This window comes from Dermacentor albipictus, chromosome 1 (assembly GCF_038994185.2).
Source record: "Dermacentor albipictus isolate Rhodes 1998 colony chromosome 1, USDA_Dalb.pri_finalv2, whole genome shotgun sequence".
Lineage (NCBI taxonomy): Eukaryota > Metazoa > Arthropoda > Arachnida > Ixodida > Ixodidae > Dermacentor > Dermacentor albipictus.
Genome location: NC_091821.1, coordinates 187,294,418 through 187,310,425, shown reverse-complemented (window position 1 = coordinate 187,310,425; position 16,008 = coordinate 187,294,418). Strand labels below are relative to the sequence as shown.

Here is a 16,008-nt window from a genome sequence, read left to right as displayed (position 1 = left end):
CACGGTGGCTTTGGCCCGGTCTTGGATCGTCTTTGCAACTTTCACGTCCTTCTTTGAATCGTTTCCTCCAACGCTTCACAGTGGCCAATGAAATGCAATTTTCAACGTACACTGCAGCCACACGGCGACTAATTTCTTTTTTGGAAAACACCTTCAGCTGTCAAAAACCTGACGACACCACGCTGTTCAACGTTTGAAGCGTCCGTTATATCACGCAACCATGTTCAACCCAATGTATGAGAGCACTGAACAACATTTATCCTCCGCTGAAAAGGGTGCTAATATCTGGGTCCGGACAGACCGCCAATGGAAACTGACCCTGTAAACCTTTAACAGCCGAATTCTGTCGAGTGAGGCTAGCTTAGCAGGACTCTTCGAGGAACTATCAGACATTGTTTGGGATATCATCGGCCTTAGTGAGATTAGAAGAACTGGTGAGGCATATACATTGCTGAATAACGGCCATGGCTTCTGATATGGAGGTCTCCCAGATAAGAAGCAATACGGGATGAGATTCCTAGTGCATAAGGACCTAGCGGGCAACATTGACGAATTCTACACCATTAATGAGAGGGTAGCAGTAGTTGTAATCAAATTTAATGAGAGGTATAGATTAAAGGTAGTACAAGCCTACGCTCCTACATCCAGTCACAATGATGAGGAAGTAGATCAGTTTTATGAAGATGTTAAATTAGCGATGAGAAAAGTTGCAAACTCATTATACTGTAGTAATGGGCGACTTCAATGCGAAAGTGGGGAAAAATAATGCTGGTGAACAACCAATTGGCAACTACGGCGTCTATTCTAGGAACGCTAGAGGAGAGATGCTGGTATAATTCGCAGAAAGGAATAAGCTAAGAATAATGGACACTTTTATCAAGAAGTGTAGCAACAGACAGTGGACCTGGAAAAGCCCTAACGGGGAAACAAGAAATGAAATTGGTTTCATACTTTCTGCCGATCCCAACATAGTGTAGGATGTAGAAGTGATAGGTAGGGTAAAGTGCAGTGATCATAGGTTAGTGAGAGCTAGGATTCACCTCAATTTGAAAACAGAAAGAGTAAAATTTGTCAAGAAGAAACAGGTTTACCTAGAGACATTAAGGGTAAAAGCCGACAAATTCGGACTGGTGCTTGCAAGCAAATATGCAGTCTTAGAACAGAGAGATGAAGATGACATAGAAACAATGAATGAAACCGCAACTAGGCTGGCTTCAGAGGCAGCAATTGAAGTGGGAGGCAAGGCACAAAGGCAACCAGTACACAAGCTCTCCCAAGTAACAAAGGACCTAATAAAGAAACGACAAAGAATGAAAGTGTCCAACTCAAGAGATAAGATAGAATTCACGGAACTGTCAGAATTGATCAACAAGGCGAAACTAAGTGATATTCGAAATTACAACGTGAGAAAGACTTAAGAAGCCGTAAAAATGGACGCAGCCTGAAATCAGTGAGAAGGAAACTTGGCATATTAGGACAAACCAAGGTGTATGCACTGAAAGATAAGTAGGGTAATATCATCAGAAATCTCGAAGGTATAGTAAAAGCAGCGGAAGAATTCTATACTAACGTTTGCAGTACCCAGAGGATTCAGGATACCTCCATTAGAAACAGTAATGAACAGGATACAGAAACTCCTCCTATAACAGGCGACTCCCTATACGACGTGTCTATCGACTGCTAGAATATGTTAGAATATATATATGAAACCAAGCAGGTTTCAGGAAGGGATACTCTACAATGGATCACATCCATTGTAGACTATCCCTCTCGCTATTACGTAATCAAGGAGTACAGACCGGTTACGTAAGTATCCTGGAAAATATCTACAGAGATTCCACAGCTACCGTAATTCTACACCAGAAAAGTAGGAACCTATAAAGAAAGGGGTCAGAGAGGGAGACACAATCTGTCCAATGCTACTCACTGCGTGCTTGGAAGAAATATTCAAGCTATTAAAGTGGGAATTCTTCTGAGTAAGGATCGACGGCGAATACTTCAGCAACCTTCGGTTTGCCGATGACAGTGTTCTATTCCACAACACTGCAGACGAGTTACAACAAATCATCGAGGACCTTAACAGAGAGAGTGTAATTAAGAGTCGGTTTTAAGATTAATATGCAGAAGGGACAAATATAATGATGAATAACCGCGCAAAGGAACAAGAGTTCAGGATCGCCAGTCAACCTCTAGAGTCTGTGAAGGAGTACGTTTACCTACAGGTCAGTTAATCACAGGGAAACCTGATCATGAGAAGGAAATTCACAGAAGAATAAAAATGGATTGGATCGCGTATACGGCAGACATTGTCAGCTCCTGTCTGCCTGGAAGCTTACCATTATCGTTAGAAAGGAAGGTGTATAATCAGTGCATTTGGTTGGATCGCATACGGCAGACATTGTCAGCTCCTGACTGCATGGAAACTTAGCATTATCATTGAAAAGGAAGGTGTATAATCAGTGCATTTTACCAGTGCTTACAAATGGGGCAGAGACTTGGAGATTGACAAAGAAGCTTGAGACCAAGTTAAGGACCGCGCAAAGAGCGATGGAATGAAGAATGCTAGGCATAACATTGAGAGACAGAAAGAGAGTGGTTTGGATTAGAGAGCAAACAGGCAGATATTCTAATTCACATTAAGAGAAAGAAATGGCGCTGGGCAGGTCATGTAATGCGCAGGTTAGATAACCGTTGGGCCATTAGGGCTACAGAATGGGTACCAAGATAAGCGAAGCGCAGTATAATAAGGCAGAAGACTAAGTGGTGCGATGAAATTAGGAAATTCGCGGGTGCTAGTTGCAATCGGTTGGCGCAGAGCAGAGGCCTTCGCCCTGCAGTGGACATAATATAGGATGATGATTATGATGATGATAATTATGATGGTGATGATGATGATCCTCACACCGGCGTGTCACGTTTGCAAATGAGAGATACCTGTGTGCTCCGCGCATGCCTCGCAGATTATTGGTTGGCTGGTTGGCGCGGGATTAGTTGGCTCACTTTCATTTCACTAGCCCTCGTACATTAGAAATGCGAAGATACAATGGAATATGCAAATGCGAAGATACAGCTTGATAAAGGGCACAAAAGTGTCACTGAAAACAAAGTTCTCTGCACGTTCTCCGCACACAAAAGCTCACAATAAGATATTTAAATATAGGTATAAGTCTGCGATAAATTTACGTACCTAAGAAAACGTCACTGTATATAACGCGTCAAACAAGGCAAGTTGCGCAATCACAGATTCACAGGTCACAGAATCCTAAGCCCCCCCCCCCCCCCTCCTTCCACTCCCCCCGATATATCGCGCGCGACGGAAGGCGGCACGCTTCCTCCCCGCTTTTCTCCCTTGCGCACACAAGACGGAGCCACCATCATCCATCGAACATCAAGATGCCGGCATTATATTTATTTTCTCATGCAAGATTATCTCATAGGATCAACTCACACAGTAAACGTGAAATCCTTCCCGCAGAAAGAAGCTCGAAAGAAAAAAAGAAAAAGAAAGGCGCACGTATAGGGTCGTATAAAGAACCGCTCCCTCTGAAACCTCTGCTTTTGGTCTGTCAGAGCTTGCGGCGGACGCCAGTCGCATGGTGGAATTTTTACACCGAAGCTGTTTGTGGCTATAGAGTTACGTGCATTTCTCGTGTCCGTCAACAAGCCTGTCTGAGAAAAAACTATCATCATCAGCGATGGCTCGTGCCACTGCTCGCGCTTTCGTCGTCGTCGTTTTTTTTCTTTTTTTTTCTACAGTTGGCTCTGTTGCCGCTCATCATTCCAGCGTTCCTCCACTCTGGGAAGGCTCTGACGGCACTGTCTCACCGCCAGTCGGTGCGGCGATTTTAATCTCAAATTCTTTGCCTCAGTATATCGCGAAATGAAAACACGAATCAAGACAATAAATGCGTTTGTACCTTTCTTCCAAATTCTGTGTCACCTCCTTTGTCGTGTGCTACACAGCTTCGCTGGTCATCCACCTTAACAGAATGGAATGGCTCATGATTTTTAGCTACTTCGGATGTGTAAGAAAATGCGCAAGCACGCACGAGCGCACGAGCGCCCACGCAGACTAATTCACGGCCGAAAAGATCAAGCACGCCTAGGAAATGAAGCTTCAATGTTTTAACTGTTTCAAATAGAGCGCGTAATTTCAATTGTGGATACGCGTGGGCTTCTCCGTTGGATTGTTGTGTCATATTCTTCGGCTGCAACTTGCGACTAAGTTAGTTTTTCAAGAAAGTGTCTGCGTTCACCCGGTGAACGCAGCGCAAGCGTTAGGTTCACCCAAACGTCACGTCCGGGACGCCACATCCGGTTTTTGTTTTTTCACGTCCGTGATGTCACATTCGGCCTTTTTGGCGGCATAATATGGCATATGGCAGGCTCGGAGTGCACGAAGCGGTGGATCGCTTATTTTTCGGGCTTTTGCTTCTCGTAAGTATACTTCGTCTTTGCGTTTGATGTGCATCTACTACGCGTAGCTAATCTTTCGACTGCATGATGCCATATATAGGTGTTCTGTGATGATACTTTAGCCAGGTTCCTCACGAGCTTTTGTGATGCATTGCAGGGACCGCCACACCGGCCAGCCAGTGCTACAGTGTCCTAATGCAGAGAACGTATATTACACGGAACTGCGCTCCTTCAGAGTTATTTAGAGTCTTTGTCAGAAGCACGTAACAGTAACATTACTTGGTTACGGTGCTGCTACATGGCAGAATATTTGAATGGCAGATGTCCCGAGTGCGGCATGTAAGTACGTACGTACGCGCGCTTGTTTAGCCTAAATAAGAGTTTCTATTGTTCCCCAATGGAAATGCACATTCCTGATGCATGGTTCAGATCTGCCGGCTAAGGGCGGTAGTGAATAAAGTCACCAAATTGCGGCCTCGTTGCGGTCTCGCATTGCGGCCTCATTGCACGGTCGGGAAAAATTGCTTTAGAACCAAAATTTCGCTGCGCTGTCAGTAGCCATTCACTGATAAGCTTTCTCCGCAGCGTAATGCTCAGTGCAGATGTGATGGGGGTTGTGTGTGCGGTCGGTATGTGACCGATATTCCTGAACGCAGTGTCATTCAGCGATGTGCACAGCTGTGGCTGATTGTAGAATGTGGGCTGTGACAGGAGTGATGGGGACCATGCTCCTGCCTCGGCCAAGGTTGCAGCGATTTCAGAGCTGCAGGGAGCGCCCAGGCAGAACCTAATCTCGGCCCTATGCAGCAGCTCCAGCTTCTTGAGACGGGCACGTGGTAGTGCCACGAGTGGGAGGACGTACCGCAGGCGTGAGGTGGCTACTGCATGGTACAGCCGCAGAGCCCACCTAGTGGTGCAGCTCTGTCCTCGGGCAACAAGCTGGGAGACTGCCTTGTGGACCCGGAGGACCTGGACATGCAGGGTCTTGACAGCAGGCAGCCAGGTCAGCCGGTGATGAACGTGTAGCCCCGGGTACGTCACTGCCGGGCTTCAAGGTCGCCTTCCAGTTGCAGCTGTGCAGCGGGCGGTTGCTCTTGGGTGGAGCAGCATGGCCTCCGTCTTCCTTGCCGAGATGGCAAGGCCAATGCAGATCAGGTAAGCAGCGGCAGTGTCGAGGGCTCTTTGCAGAGCCGAGCGCGCACTGCTGCGGCTGTGTGGTGGATTTCGCACACATAGGGCGATGTGGTCCGCGTTGATGGAGGTATTCACGTGGTTGTGGGGGTCAGTCTGCAGGACAGCAGGCAGTCGGGCCAGGTTGAACAGGAAAGGGCTCACCACTGATCCTTGTGGGACGCCCTCTGCCAAATAGGTCCAGGGCCTGCTGAACGACTGGATAGGGCAGGCCGTCAAAGGCCCCCTTCATGCCGATAAGCACCAGGAGCACGGCGTCACCGCAGGCCTTGGCCTCTTCCACGATGGAGTCCGCACTGCATCAGCTCCGCCGGAAGCCTATCTGCTCATCGGCCAGAAAGCAATGGCCTCCATCAGCTTGCAAGCAGCAGAGGTGAGTGAGACTGGCCGATAGGAGCTCACGTTTTTCAGCCGGCCTTCAGGATGGGGGCCACGTAGGCTGTGCGCCATGACTCAGGCACCTGCCCTGACTGCCAGATGTTCAAGCAGTCAAGCAGGTGCAGCTGCTCGCTGGCGGCCAGGTTGCGAAGCATTTGGGTTCCTGGTGCACTGGGCTCCTGGTGCACTGCGATGCTTGGAGCTCGTGCAGCGTCAGCGGGTCCTGGTAGATAGCCATAACCTGGCTCGATGGCCACCCTGGGTGGTGAGAGAGAAGGGAAGACGGAAAGGCAGGGAGGTTAACCAGGCTGAGTCCAGTTTGCTACGCTACACGTGGGGAGGGGAATGGGGAGTGAAAGAGGAAGAGAGAGAACTTAAGTGTAGGATGTCTATAGTCGGGCACTCAAGTCTGTTGCCCTCAGGCAGCGAAAAAGCGCTCGGACTGCTTTCTGGGCCAATGAACTGTGAGGCCAGGCTCCCAAGACTGGATGACAGGCCATTTACAGAAGCGAAGACCCTGTGTGGTGGTTGTGCAGGCAGCTAGGCAGGCTGACGGAAGGCTGCCCTACCTTCAGGATGGCTGCAGTGCGTGGTACAGCCAGCGCAAACTGGTTGGCGAGGAGCTCCGCAAGGGCCTCTTCGCTGATGCTCAGCGTGATGGCCACGGCGAGGACAGGTTGTAGGCTTCCTCTCCTGCTGGTGAGGGATTTGAGCAGTCTCCAAGCCAGGGGTCCCCTGGACCTGCCCTCGATGGCAGAGCAGAGGCTCCTCCTGCGCCGGGCTTGGCGTCTGCAGCGGGCATCTGCACGTCTGTACTCGGTCCAATGCTCTGCCTTGCCCGTCCGGATTGCTCCACGCTCCATATGGCGCCTGGAGGCACGAATGTTGAGCAGGTGGAGGTCCGGAGCGGGGGTATCTGGTTGGGTAGAGCACTGAACGGTGGCAGCCTGAGCACAATCCACGATGGCGCTCAGGAAGTCACGGCCATCGTCCAACTTGCTGCAGTGCTTCCGGAACAGGGACCAGTCTGTGACGTAAGTTCTTGACCTAGGCCTTCTCCCAGACCTGGGGCTGATCACAATAGGGAAGTGGTCAGACCCCCCATTTGTCCGAAGTTGTGGCCCAGGAGTAGGAGCACTGCTCAGTGTTGAGGGAGAGGTCAATGGCCGTGCGAGCTCTGCGGTAGACGTAGGTGGGCTCCCTGGTGTTCCAAGGTCAGCAGGCCAGCTCAGCTGATGGCATCTGTGAGGCCTTTGCCTCAGCGGGTGCAGCTGCGGCTTCCCCAATCCGTGTGGTGTGCGTTGAAGTCACTGCACAGGACTGCATGCCCATTAAGGCGAACAGCCAGCTGGATAAGGCTGGAGGGATCCCACGGCTTTCCTGGACGGATGCAGATGCTCGCCACAGCCGTGTCCTGGCTGCCAAGGCGTACCACAACGGCGCATGACTCCAAGGGGCCACCGGCGATGTCAGCAACAGGTAGAAGAGCACGCGCCAGGGTGCTGCGGACATAGATTGCCGTGCGTGGCTTTCCTGGCTTATGGACTCCATCTAGGCAGGGTGCCGCAGTGCAACTGCGTGTGGCACAGGTGGTGGCACCCGAGTAGTCGGGAAGCCGTAGGTTCTCGACCACGGCATATGTCTCCAGCAGTGCGAGTACCGTATAGTGCGGAATATAGGTTGAGGTTTTTTCCCAAAAATATTACTAAAAGTTCACCCCTTGACTTACATACCGGCCCTTGGCACAGCATGAATAGTCGTCTGGCAGCATGTAGGAGCGCAGACCTTTCGGCATCCACATTGTTATCGCCCCCTTGGTGACCGACGCGGCCCAACTCGCGGGCGCTGCGCGGTTCTTTATTCTGACGAAGTTCTTTATTCTATGGCGCAGTGCACCCGGAGCTCAAAGACAGGGTGGCGGATTTTGTCCGCGAGCATCGTGCCAGATCTTTGCCAGTCGCAGCAGAACTCATCTGCATCAAAGCTATTGAGATCGCCCGAGAATCCGGACTGCCCAAGGGCTGCCCAAGGGGACTCCGGACTCCGGACTGCCCAAGGGGTTGCATTCAAGGGCTCCATTTATTGGTTTCGTCGCTTCATGCAACGCAAGGGATTCGCACTTCGACAGTGCAAATCAATCTGGCAGAAGCAGCCAGAAGCATACGAGGACAAGTTGGTCGAATTCCAGCGCTATGTTATCCGTCTCCGGCAGCAGCATGGCTACATGTTGGTACAGATCGGCAACGCTGATGAAATGCCGGTGTGGTTCGACATGCCGTCGCTCACCACAGTGTGTAACGCGGCACAAAAGAAGTCGAGCTTCTTTCTACGGGGAACGAGCATTCACGGTGATGCTCACGTGTACTGCAGATGGCAGAAAGCTGCCCCCATACATAATATTCAAGGGGAAGATGCTGCCGAAAGAGGCTTTCCCACAGGATGTCGTTCGCGTGAATGAAAAGGGCTATATGGACGAGGCCCTCATGCTCAATTGGATTAAGACCGTCTGGAATCGGCAACCAGGGGCACTCTTGCGGTGTCCGAGCATGCTCGTCTTGGATGCCTTTCGCGGGCACTTGACCGCAGGATTGAAGCTGGCACTCCGCGACGGGAGGACATAACTCGCCGTCATTCCGGGAGGCATGACGTCAACACTTCAGCCACTGGACGTCGTGCTCAACAAGCCTGTTAAAGACCGTGTCTGTGAACAATATAATCAGTGGATGGCCGGCGACAACCTGATGACCCCAACCGGCCAGCTGCGCAGGCCGCCTCTCGTCACTGTGGCCACATGGGTGTCACAGGTTGTGCTCGCTGCCCGACGAGTCCAAAGAACTTTGTCACCAGGAGAAAAAGTTACAGCACAGTGGGTCGAGTCGTAACGAAACTTGCGAGCGTCCTGGGAGACGTCGGTGTTAAGCGGGGCGAGGCGTCTGCACTCTGCGAGGCGAGACACAAACTGTTCCAAGAAAGGAACTGAAGGGGCTACAGGAGTCAAAAGGAATGATACATCAAGAATGAAACTTGGTGAACAGCCAGTGGTACGTTGCGTAGCCATGTTATAGGCGAATGTCATGAACGACAGGATTGCATCCCCGTTCGTGTGGCCAGGGTAGATGTACAGTCGCATGCAATATGACTTGCAACACTCTTGTTCGTTGTTGAAGGGGCTCCACGGCTGCGCAGCAGCTCTGACATTCGAAATAGCAGTTTAATAGACACCACTAATTGAAGCTGTGTTTCGGTCTGGAACTTACCATGTGTCTGCACAGCCGTACAGCCTTGGAACCCCTTCGACCACGGGCACCGGTGTTGCAATTCATATTGCACGTGACTGTACATCGCAATCATCAAGCTGTTGGTCTGCGGATGGTAACTGGAAGTCGTCTTGCGAATTGTGTTAGAGGCGCACAGAACTTCGGTAAGGATAGAAGAGAGAAAGACTGCTGCGGTCACTGAGGAGAACGCGCGGAGCGCTGCGGTGTAAGATAATGTTGTGTAGGAAGAAATCGGCGACTTCAGCAGCAGTCCAGGATGGTAGAGATGCTGTCTCCGCATAGCGTGTTGGATGGTCTATGGCCGTTGCAATCCAACGATTTCCATGTGAGATCATGGGAAGAGGACCGTACAAGTCTATTCCAACTACTTCAAAAGGCGAAGCGGGACAAGGCAGAGGTTGTAAAGAGCCAGAAGGAGCTGTTGGGCTTGCTTTGACAATGAACGCAGGGTGCAGCATACTTCGCAACGGCTGAAGATGGGCCAGGCCAGGAGCAGCAACTTCATATTCTGTTGTAAGTCTTGTGGTAGCCTAGAGGACCAGTCATCGCATGATCGTGAAAGGCTTCAAGCACCTCACATTGCAGAGAACATGGTATGACCGGGACCCATTTGTTGCCATCGATGTGATAAATGTTGCGATGTAAAACCCCATTGTGCAGCTTGAATTGATTAAGTTGTCGACGAAGTCAGGCGTTTGGAGGTGACGAAGAATCTTCCATACGTTGGAGAATAGTTCAGCAGTATGGGTCGATGCGTTAGTGGGACACAAGGACAGATGGGCTGTTGTGTCTTCGCCATTCGAGGGCTACAATGGGTAAAGCCGATGAAGAGGACTCAGGACGTACACAATCGCGGAGAGGTTATGGTGAATCGTCATGATTCGGCAGAGGGTAGCAAGAGAGAGCATTGGTGTCTTGATGCTTCTTTGCAGCCCTGTAGGTGACATTGAAATCGTACTCCTGTAGGTGAAGCACACAGCAACCCAGGTGACCTGATAAATTCTTTAGCGATGAAAGCCAGCACAGTGCGTTATGGTCGGTAACAACTGTGAAATGGCGGCCATGAAGACATGGGTGAAATTTTAGCACGGCCCAACAGCAAAGCACTCCTGCTTGGTTATGGTGTAGTAATTTTCTGCACTGGTTAGTGCACGACTAGCCTAAGCAATTACTCGTTCGCGGAATGTGTTGTCGCATTGTAGTAGAATGGCATCGAGACTGACTGCTAGCGTCGGTGTGAAAGATGGTGGGCGCGGTTGGATCAAAGTGGCGCAGTACTGGGTCTGACGTCAAGGCATGTTGCAAAAGCAGGAAAGCATGTTCACATTCGTCGGACGAAACAAAGGGTGCATTACTGGGGAGGAGTTGATGGAGCGGAGACGTAAGTGTAGCGAAGTTGCATATGAAGTGCCGGAAGAAGCAAGTCCAAGAAAACTGTGCATGTCTTTTTGACGCAGTGGACACAAAATTCGAGGATGGCAGTAAGCTTCTCGGGGTCCGGACGAATACCTTCTTTGCAGACTATGTGCCCCAGAACTTTGATGGCCTTGCTGGCCAAACTGCATTTGTGTGTGTGTGTGTGTGTGTGTGTGCGCGCGCGCGCGCACGCGCGTGTGCGTGTGTTGAGCTGCAAACCAGCATTTGCAAGACAGGCAAGGACTTCATCAAGCTGTTGCAAATGTTGTGAGAACATGGTTGAAAACACAATGTCGTCGAGATAGCACAGACAGGTTTTCCATTTCAAGCCACACAAGACTTATCGATCATGCGTTCGAATGTGGCAGGCACATTGCAGAGTCCAAAAGGCATCGCACTGAACTCGTAGAGCCCATCAGGGGTAGCAAATGTCGTTTTTGCTTTGTCGGATTTGGACATCGGTATTTGCCAGTAGCCTGGTCTAAAGTCAAGGCTATAAAAATACTCAGCACCGTGGAGTGAATCTAGTGCATCATCCATCCGTGACACGGGGTGAACATCTTTGCGCACGATTTTGTTCAGCGCACGGTAACAGACGCAAGAACACACTGAGCTGTCTTCGTGACAATTGCAACGACATGAGTGTCAACAGCTCAAGTGACAGTTGATCCACGAGGCAACAGTTGGGGTTCGATTTGGTTTATTGCAGTAAGCAATGCAGACCCCTCAGAGAAGCGAATAAGGCCAGGGGTAATCAGAATTGCTCGAGATAGGGTATGGTCATAGGGTGGAATGAATACACCGCCATCCACAATGTTACAGGAGTTGACACCTATAATCTTTTCTCTAGGTGGCCAAAGAACGTAATCGGAAGAGGTGACGAGACGAATGCATTCTTCGTGGTTAGGAAGAGAATTGCCAGTGGCATCATCCAGTTGTGTGAGGTGCTGACGACAAGAGATAGAAGCAAACGCCAAAGATAAGAAGTCCCACCCCAAGATGAGTTCATGGGTCACTCACGAAATACCGCAAAAACAATGTGGTGAAGAATTTAGTCTATGGACACACGAACAGGACACTGTGCGATTGGATGAATAATAACCTTGGCCGCTGCACAAAGAGAAAGGCCGGAGTAAGGCAATTCTTGTGTTTTATAGAGTCCCAAACAGTCACATGGCAATAATCGCCAAGCGTCTTGTAACATGGAGCCACCTCAGAATTGCGCCAAACAAAGATGATGGATGCAGCCAGTCTTGCCAGATAACTACATTTTGAGTATTCTGTATTGTTTGCATTTTTTGTGTAAAAGGAATTGTCGCAGAGAGTTTTATCTTCAGTGGCTTTCAGTTGACGTCATCTGCTACAACTAGCACATAAGTTAATTCCATAGCACCACTAGGATGGAGACATTGTGTCGTGGGGTGCTTCCTTAAAAGTGGACAAGAAGATTCTAAAGGAAAAGTGTGAGATGGTCACAGTAATAACCAAGGCATTTGGCATGGGAATGACCCAGCTATGAAAGTATTATCAGATGTGGACAAGCATATAATACTAAATGGCGCCTTGCACGAGTCCCAAGTGTCAAATGTAATGAGTATTGTGCATTGAAAGGGCCAAAAATGTTTCGTACATGCAAGGGAACACTATGGGCATTTGATAACAGTTGCTTAGATGTACTACATTAACAGGAACCAAACGAACTCCCTTAGACATAAGCATGCAGCAAATTCAAGGACTAGATGAAGCTTCAAAGAAGTAACTGCGTTTCATGTAGGATAGGTGTGAATGACCTTTGTGCACGAGATCAGTGATAAAAACACTAAATGAATGCAGTACAGTGTCTGTATCATATCTTGTGCAGACCAAACTAGCCTGGAGTTTCAGCGTTCCTTGTCAGTTCATTTAAATAGGCACTACATTGTTCAAAGTGCAATATTGTTCTACAAAATTAATATGCAAGATGTAGCATGCTAACCCTCGTGGCTCAACAACTACTGAACCGAAACCTCAATGAGCAGTGAAGCTTCCTTGTAATTTTCATCGTAACCATACTTTCGCTCTTGAAAGTGAACCTCTTTAGTGAATTTGCTTGTGTATTAATTTTTCTTTAGGCAAGTATTTTTTATACATGTTAATGTCTCAATCCTGCTTTTTCTTTCCGGGGCTAAAACAAAATGCCTCTTATTTCACTTTGATCTTTTGACCTAGGAAGCCATCATCTGGTGCTGTGTACAGCAAGCACATGCTTCGGGCAAGGAGGGAGCCAGCACCATATCTACATCAGCAAGAACCTCGGTGCTCAAAATAAACATTTTCTGTGCAAATACCTGTCTTTTTATACTTCCAGCATGAATTAATAAGTTTCTTTTGCCTTCACATGCAGGAAGGTTTATAGGAATAAATAGTGACTGTTGAATGCCCAGGAAAAGCCTTGAAGCCATTCTACTTGTACAGTGATAAAGTACATGTGTACTTGAACTTGATAGTACAGAAACGAAAGGCAAAGTAACAGGCAAAATGCTCGGGGCAGCAGTCGTATAAATGGTAGATGAATACAGCTAATTGTGCTGTCCAGTTTCATTCAGTTTGACCAAATGTTGCAAGAATTGCCTTCAATATGAATCATTCAGTTTAGCCAGCTAAAGTCGAACTCGTACAAACTTTGGAATGTCTGCTGGGAATTTTAGCATAAATGGTATGTGTGCATCCTTCAGCAGCACCACAAGCCCAGTAAGGTTTTTGCGTTACTGTCCCCCCTCCCTTGGGGTTATTGCAGTGTTTACTTCAAGTGCTTGAGGGTATAATGGAAAATGACTCCATTCTCCAATAAGAAGGCTATATAAATATGCAGGACAAGAGCTTGTAGGCCTGGTTATAAGCATGAATTAGATATGTATAGACCAAAGGCAATATGAATACAATATGTTAAATTGCATCCATATGGGAACTGCCTACATCAAAGGAAAGAAAGTGCAATACTTGCAACCTACCAACATAAACATCAGTCTAGGGAAGGATTCTGTAAGGATCCACTAAGTGGACTGTTTCAGCACACATTGATTAGGTAGAGCTATAAGCTGGTAGAGCAAGTGGCAATCATCACCATGGGCTCTCGTGCTCTATTCATTCAGCGTGTACTGGAATGGACAGTCCACTTAGTCAACACTTACAGACTAGCCCCCGAGGGCTGTGGAAGCACGCAGTATATTAAGCTTAAGTCTGGAGTGCTACCTTCTGCTTATGTGGCAAGTCCTCCTGTTTACCTGTTCCTTTCAACTGAGAGCTGAGCACTGCCTAGGTTAAGTCAGAAAAAGCAACCAGCGTCCATAGAATTCAAACTATTACTATTTGCCCTATATAAGGGGACAGTGAAGCCTAAAATGACACTTGACTTGGGCCATATTTTTCGCGATATGCCCGAGAATATTGGGATTTCCCATCAATTTTACCCTTCCTACATCACATAGTGAACAACCTGAAAACTTAACACTGTTGCGCAGAGCGATGAAGGGTCAGGATTTGAGCGAGAAAACAACACATGACACCTGAGCGCAAACTATGAACTGGTTTATTTTTCTGCAAGTGAAGCATACATAAAGCCTACACGCATGCACAGGAGTCCTCTTCCCGGTCTACCTACACCCTCTATTGTCAGTGATTATGCTAATCTCTTTATTGCTGAGTGAAATAGACGGCGGACTGACACATGAGCCCTGTGGGTCCACCTTGAGGTTGTATGCTTCCACGACTTGTCTTTTCCTTTGGTTCCTACTTTTCAGCAGAATCATTGCCTTGTGATAATCACCAGTTGATAGTTTGTGCTCAGGTGTCTATTGTTTTCTCGCTCAAGTCCTGTCCCTTCGTCACTCCGCACAACAGTGTTAAGTATGTTGAACCAACTAGCACACTGCACAATTTTCCTGATCTTGAAAACAATTGTAAACTAAAGTCCGTGAGAAACGAAGTGTTCTGTCATGACTTACAGATTTATGCATGATCACTTTGCTATATAAAAATACAATTTTAGCCAATGTTAACGAAGAGCTTCACTTCTGGAGTTCACTTAAATAATGTCTGTGATGCATTGTGACAGTACGAGGTCCTGGAGATCCTACTGTGGAGATATGTCAACATTGAGCCTATTCCTGTTTAATGTATGGATAGATGCCTTCACGAAGAGTTGGAGAAACTGCACAATACAATGTTTTATATCACATGTAATAATTATGCTGTGATAAAGTGTACACGCTGAGCTTAATGTTTTAGAAAAGCTCAAGAAAAGACTCCAGAATAGGTATGATGGATAGGCAACCTTTTATTTGGCTCTCTTCATAGTGAAATCTAGACGCATCACCTCAGCCACACTTAGCAAAATCTGTGGGCTCGTACTGCCCATGCCTTTACTGCACAAGTTGCCTTGGTGCTCCCAGTCTTGACAGGTAACACTTAAGCACACTCTCATGCACGTGTTTGTTCCAAAGCTACAGCTGCTAACTAAAGTAACTCCCACATGCGATTCTGTAACTCTAGACCTAACTGCAAAAACGCATGCAGTACTACGAGTTTGGCATGGAGTCCACATGACATGTGCACAACTTCAAATTTCGTATAGGCAACAGATAACTGGTAATCTGTTAGAGTAACAAAATGGATGCCAAGGAAAATTCACCCAAAGCCTTAGGCAGGAAAATGAGGTGTTGTGATGAGATAAATAGCAATCACATTTGATCGACTGACTAAAAGCTGGCAGGGGTATTGCATTTGACATGATTGAAATGAGCTGCAGCATGGCATGGTAACTGTGGCAGCCTTTACAATGCCGCGCTCTCTGAATTACACTTATGTGCATCCATATGCTGCAGCGACCAACTGTTTTTATTCAAGAAAGCCAGGTTTGTGGTTCAGCACACATCATACGCTGGCAAACTCACTGATGAGTCAACTCCCTGAGATCATCCCATGAGTCTGAGTGAGCCCAGCTGAGCAGTATTTTGGCGAGTTTGAGCCTGAGTGAGCTCGGCTGAGTAGTATATTCTTATGAGTTCAAGTGAGCAGCTAATTATAATTTTGGCGAGTCTAAATAGTGAGTTCCGATTATTTTTCCAACATATATATGGTCCGTGTACTTTCGAAATTCAGCTACGACACTTGCGCATAGGTTGGAAATTAAGCTTCTCGCCAAGTGACTACTGCATAAATGATCATAGAGCTAGCGAAGAACGATACGCCTTAATGATGCAGCATGCCGCGCGGGATCCATGTGTGCAGCGTGCCAGTGGATGGGTGCGTGTTTGGGAAATTAGGGGGTTTCGACCCATCCACAGATAAT

The 16,008-nt window shown here is 48.1% G+C and overlaps 1 protein-coding gene and 1 long non-coding RNA gene across 3 annotated transcripts in view; one reads left to right on the top strand and one right to left on the bottom strand.

Annotated features, from left to right (window-relative positions):
- LOC139054097 (cuticlin-4-like) overlaps positions 1–16,008 on the bottom strand; it is a 66,546-nt gene that overhangs the window by 41,253 nt on the left and 9,285 nt on the right. The gene's annotated exons all lie outside the window — the stretch shown is intronic.
- On the top strand, positions 4,286–13,035 carry LOC139054101 (uncharacterized). Its single transcript, XR_011511022.1, has 4 exons — positions 4,286–4,437; positions 4,574–5,571; positions 5,703–5,980; positions 12,888–13,035. It is a non-coding gene; the product is annotated as an uncharacterized lncRNA (long non-coding RNA).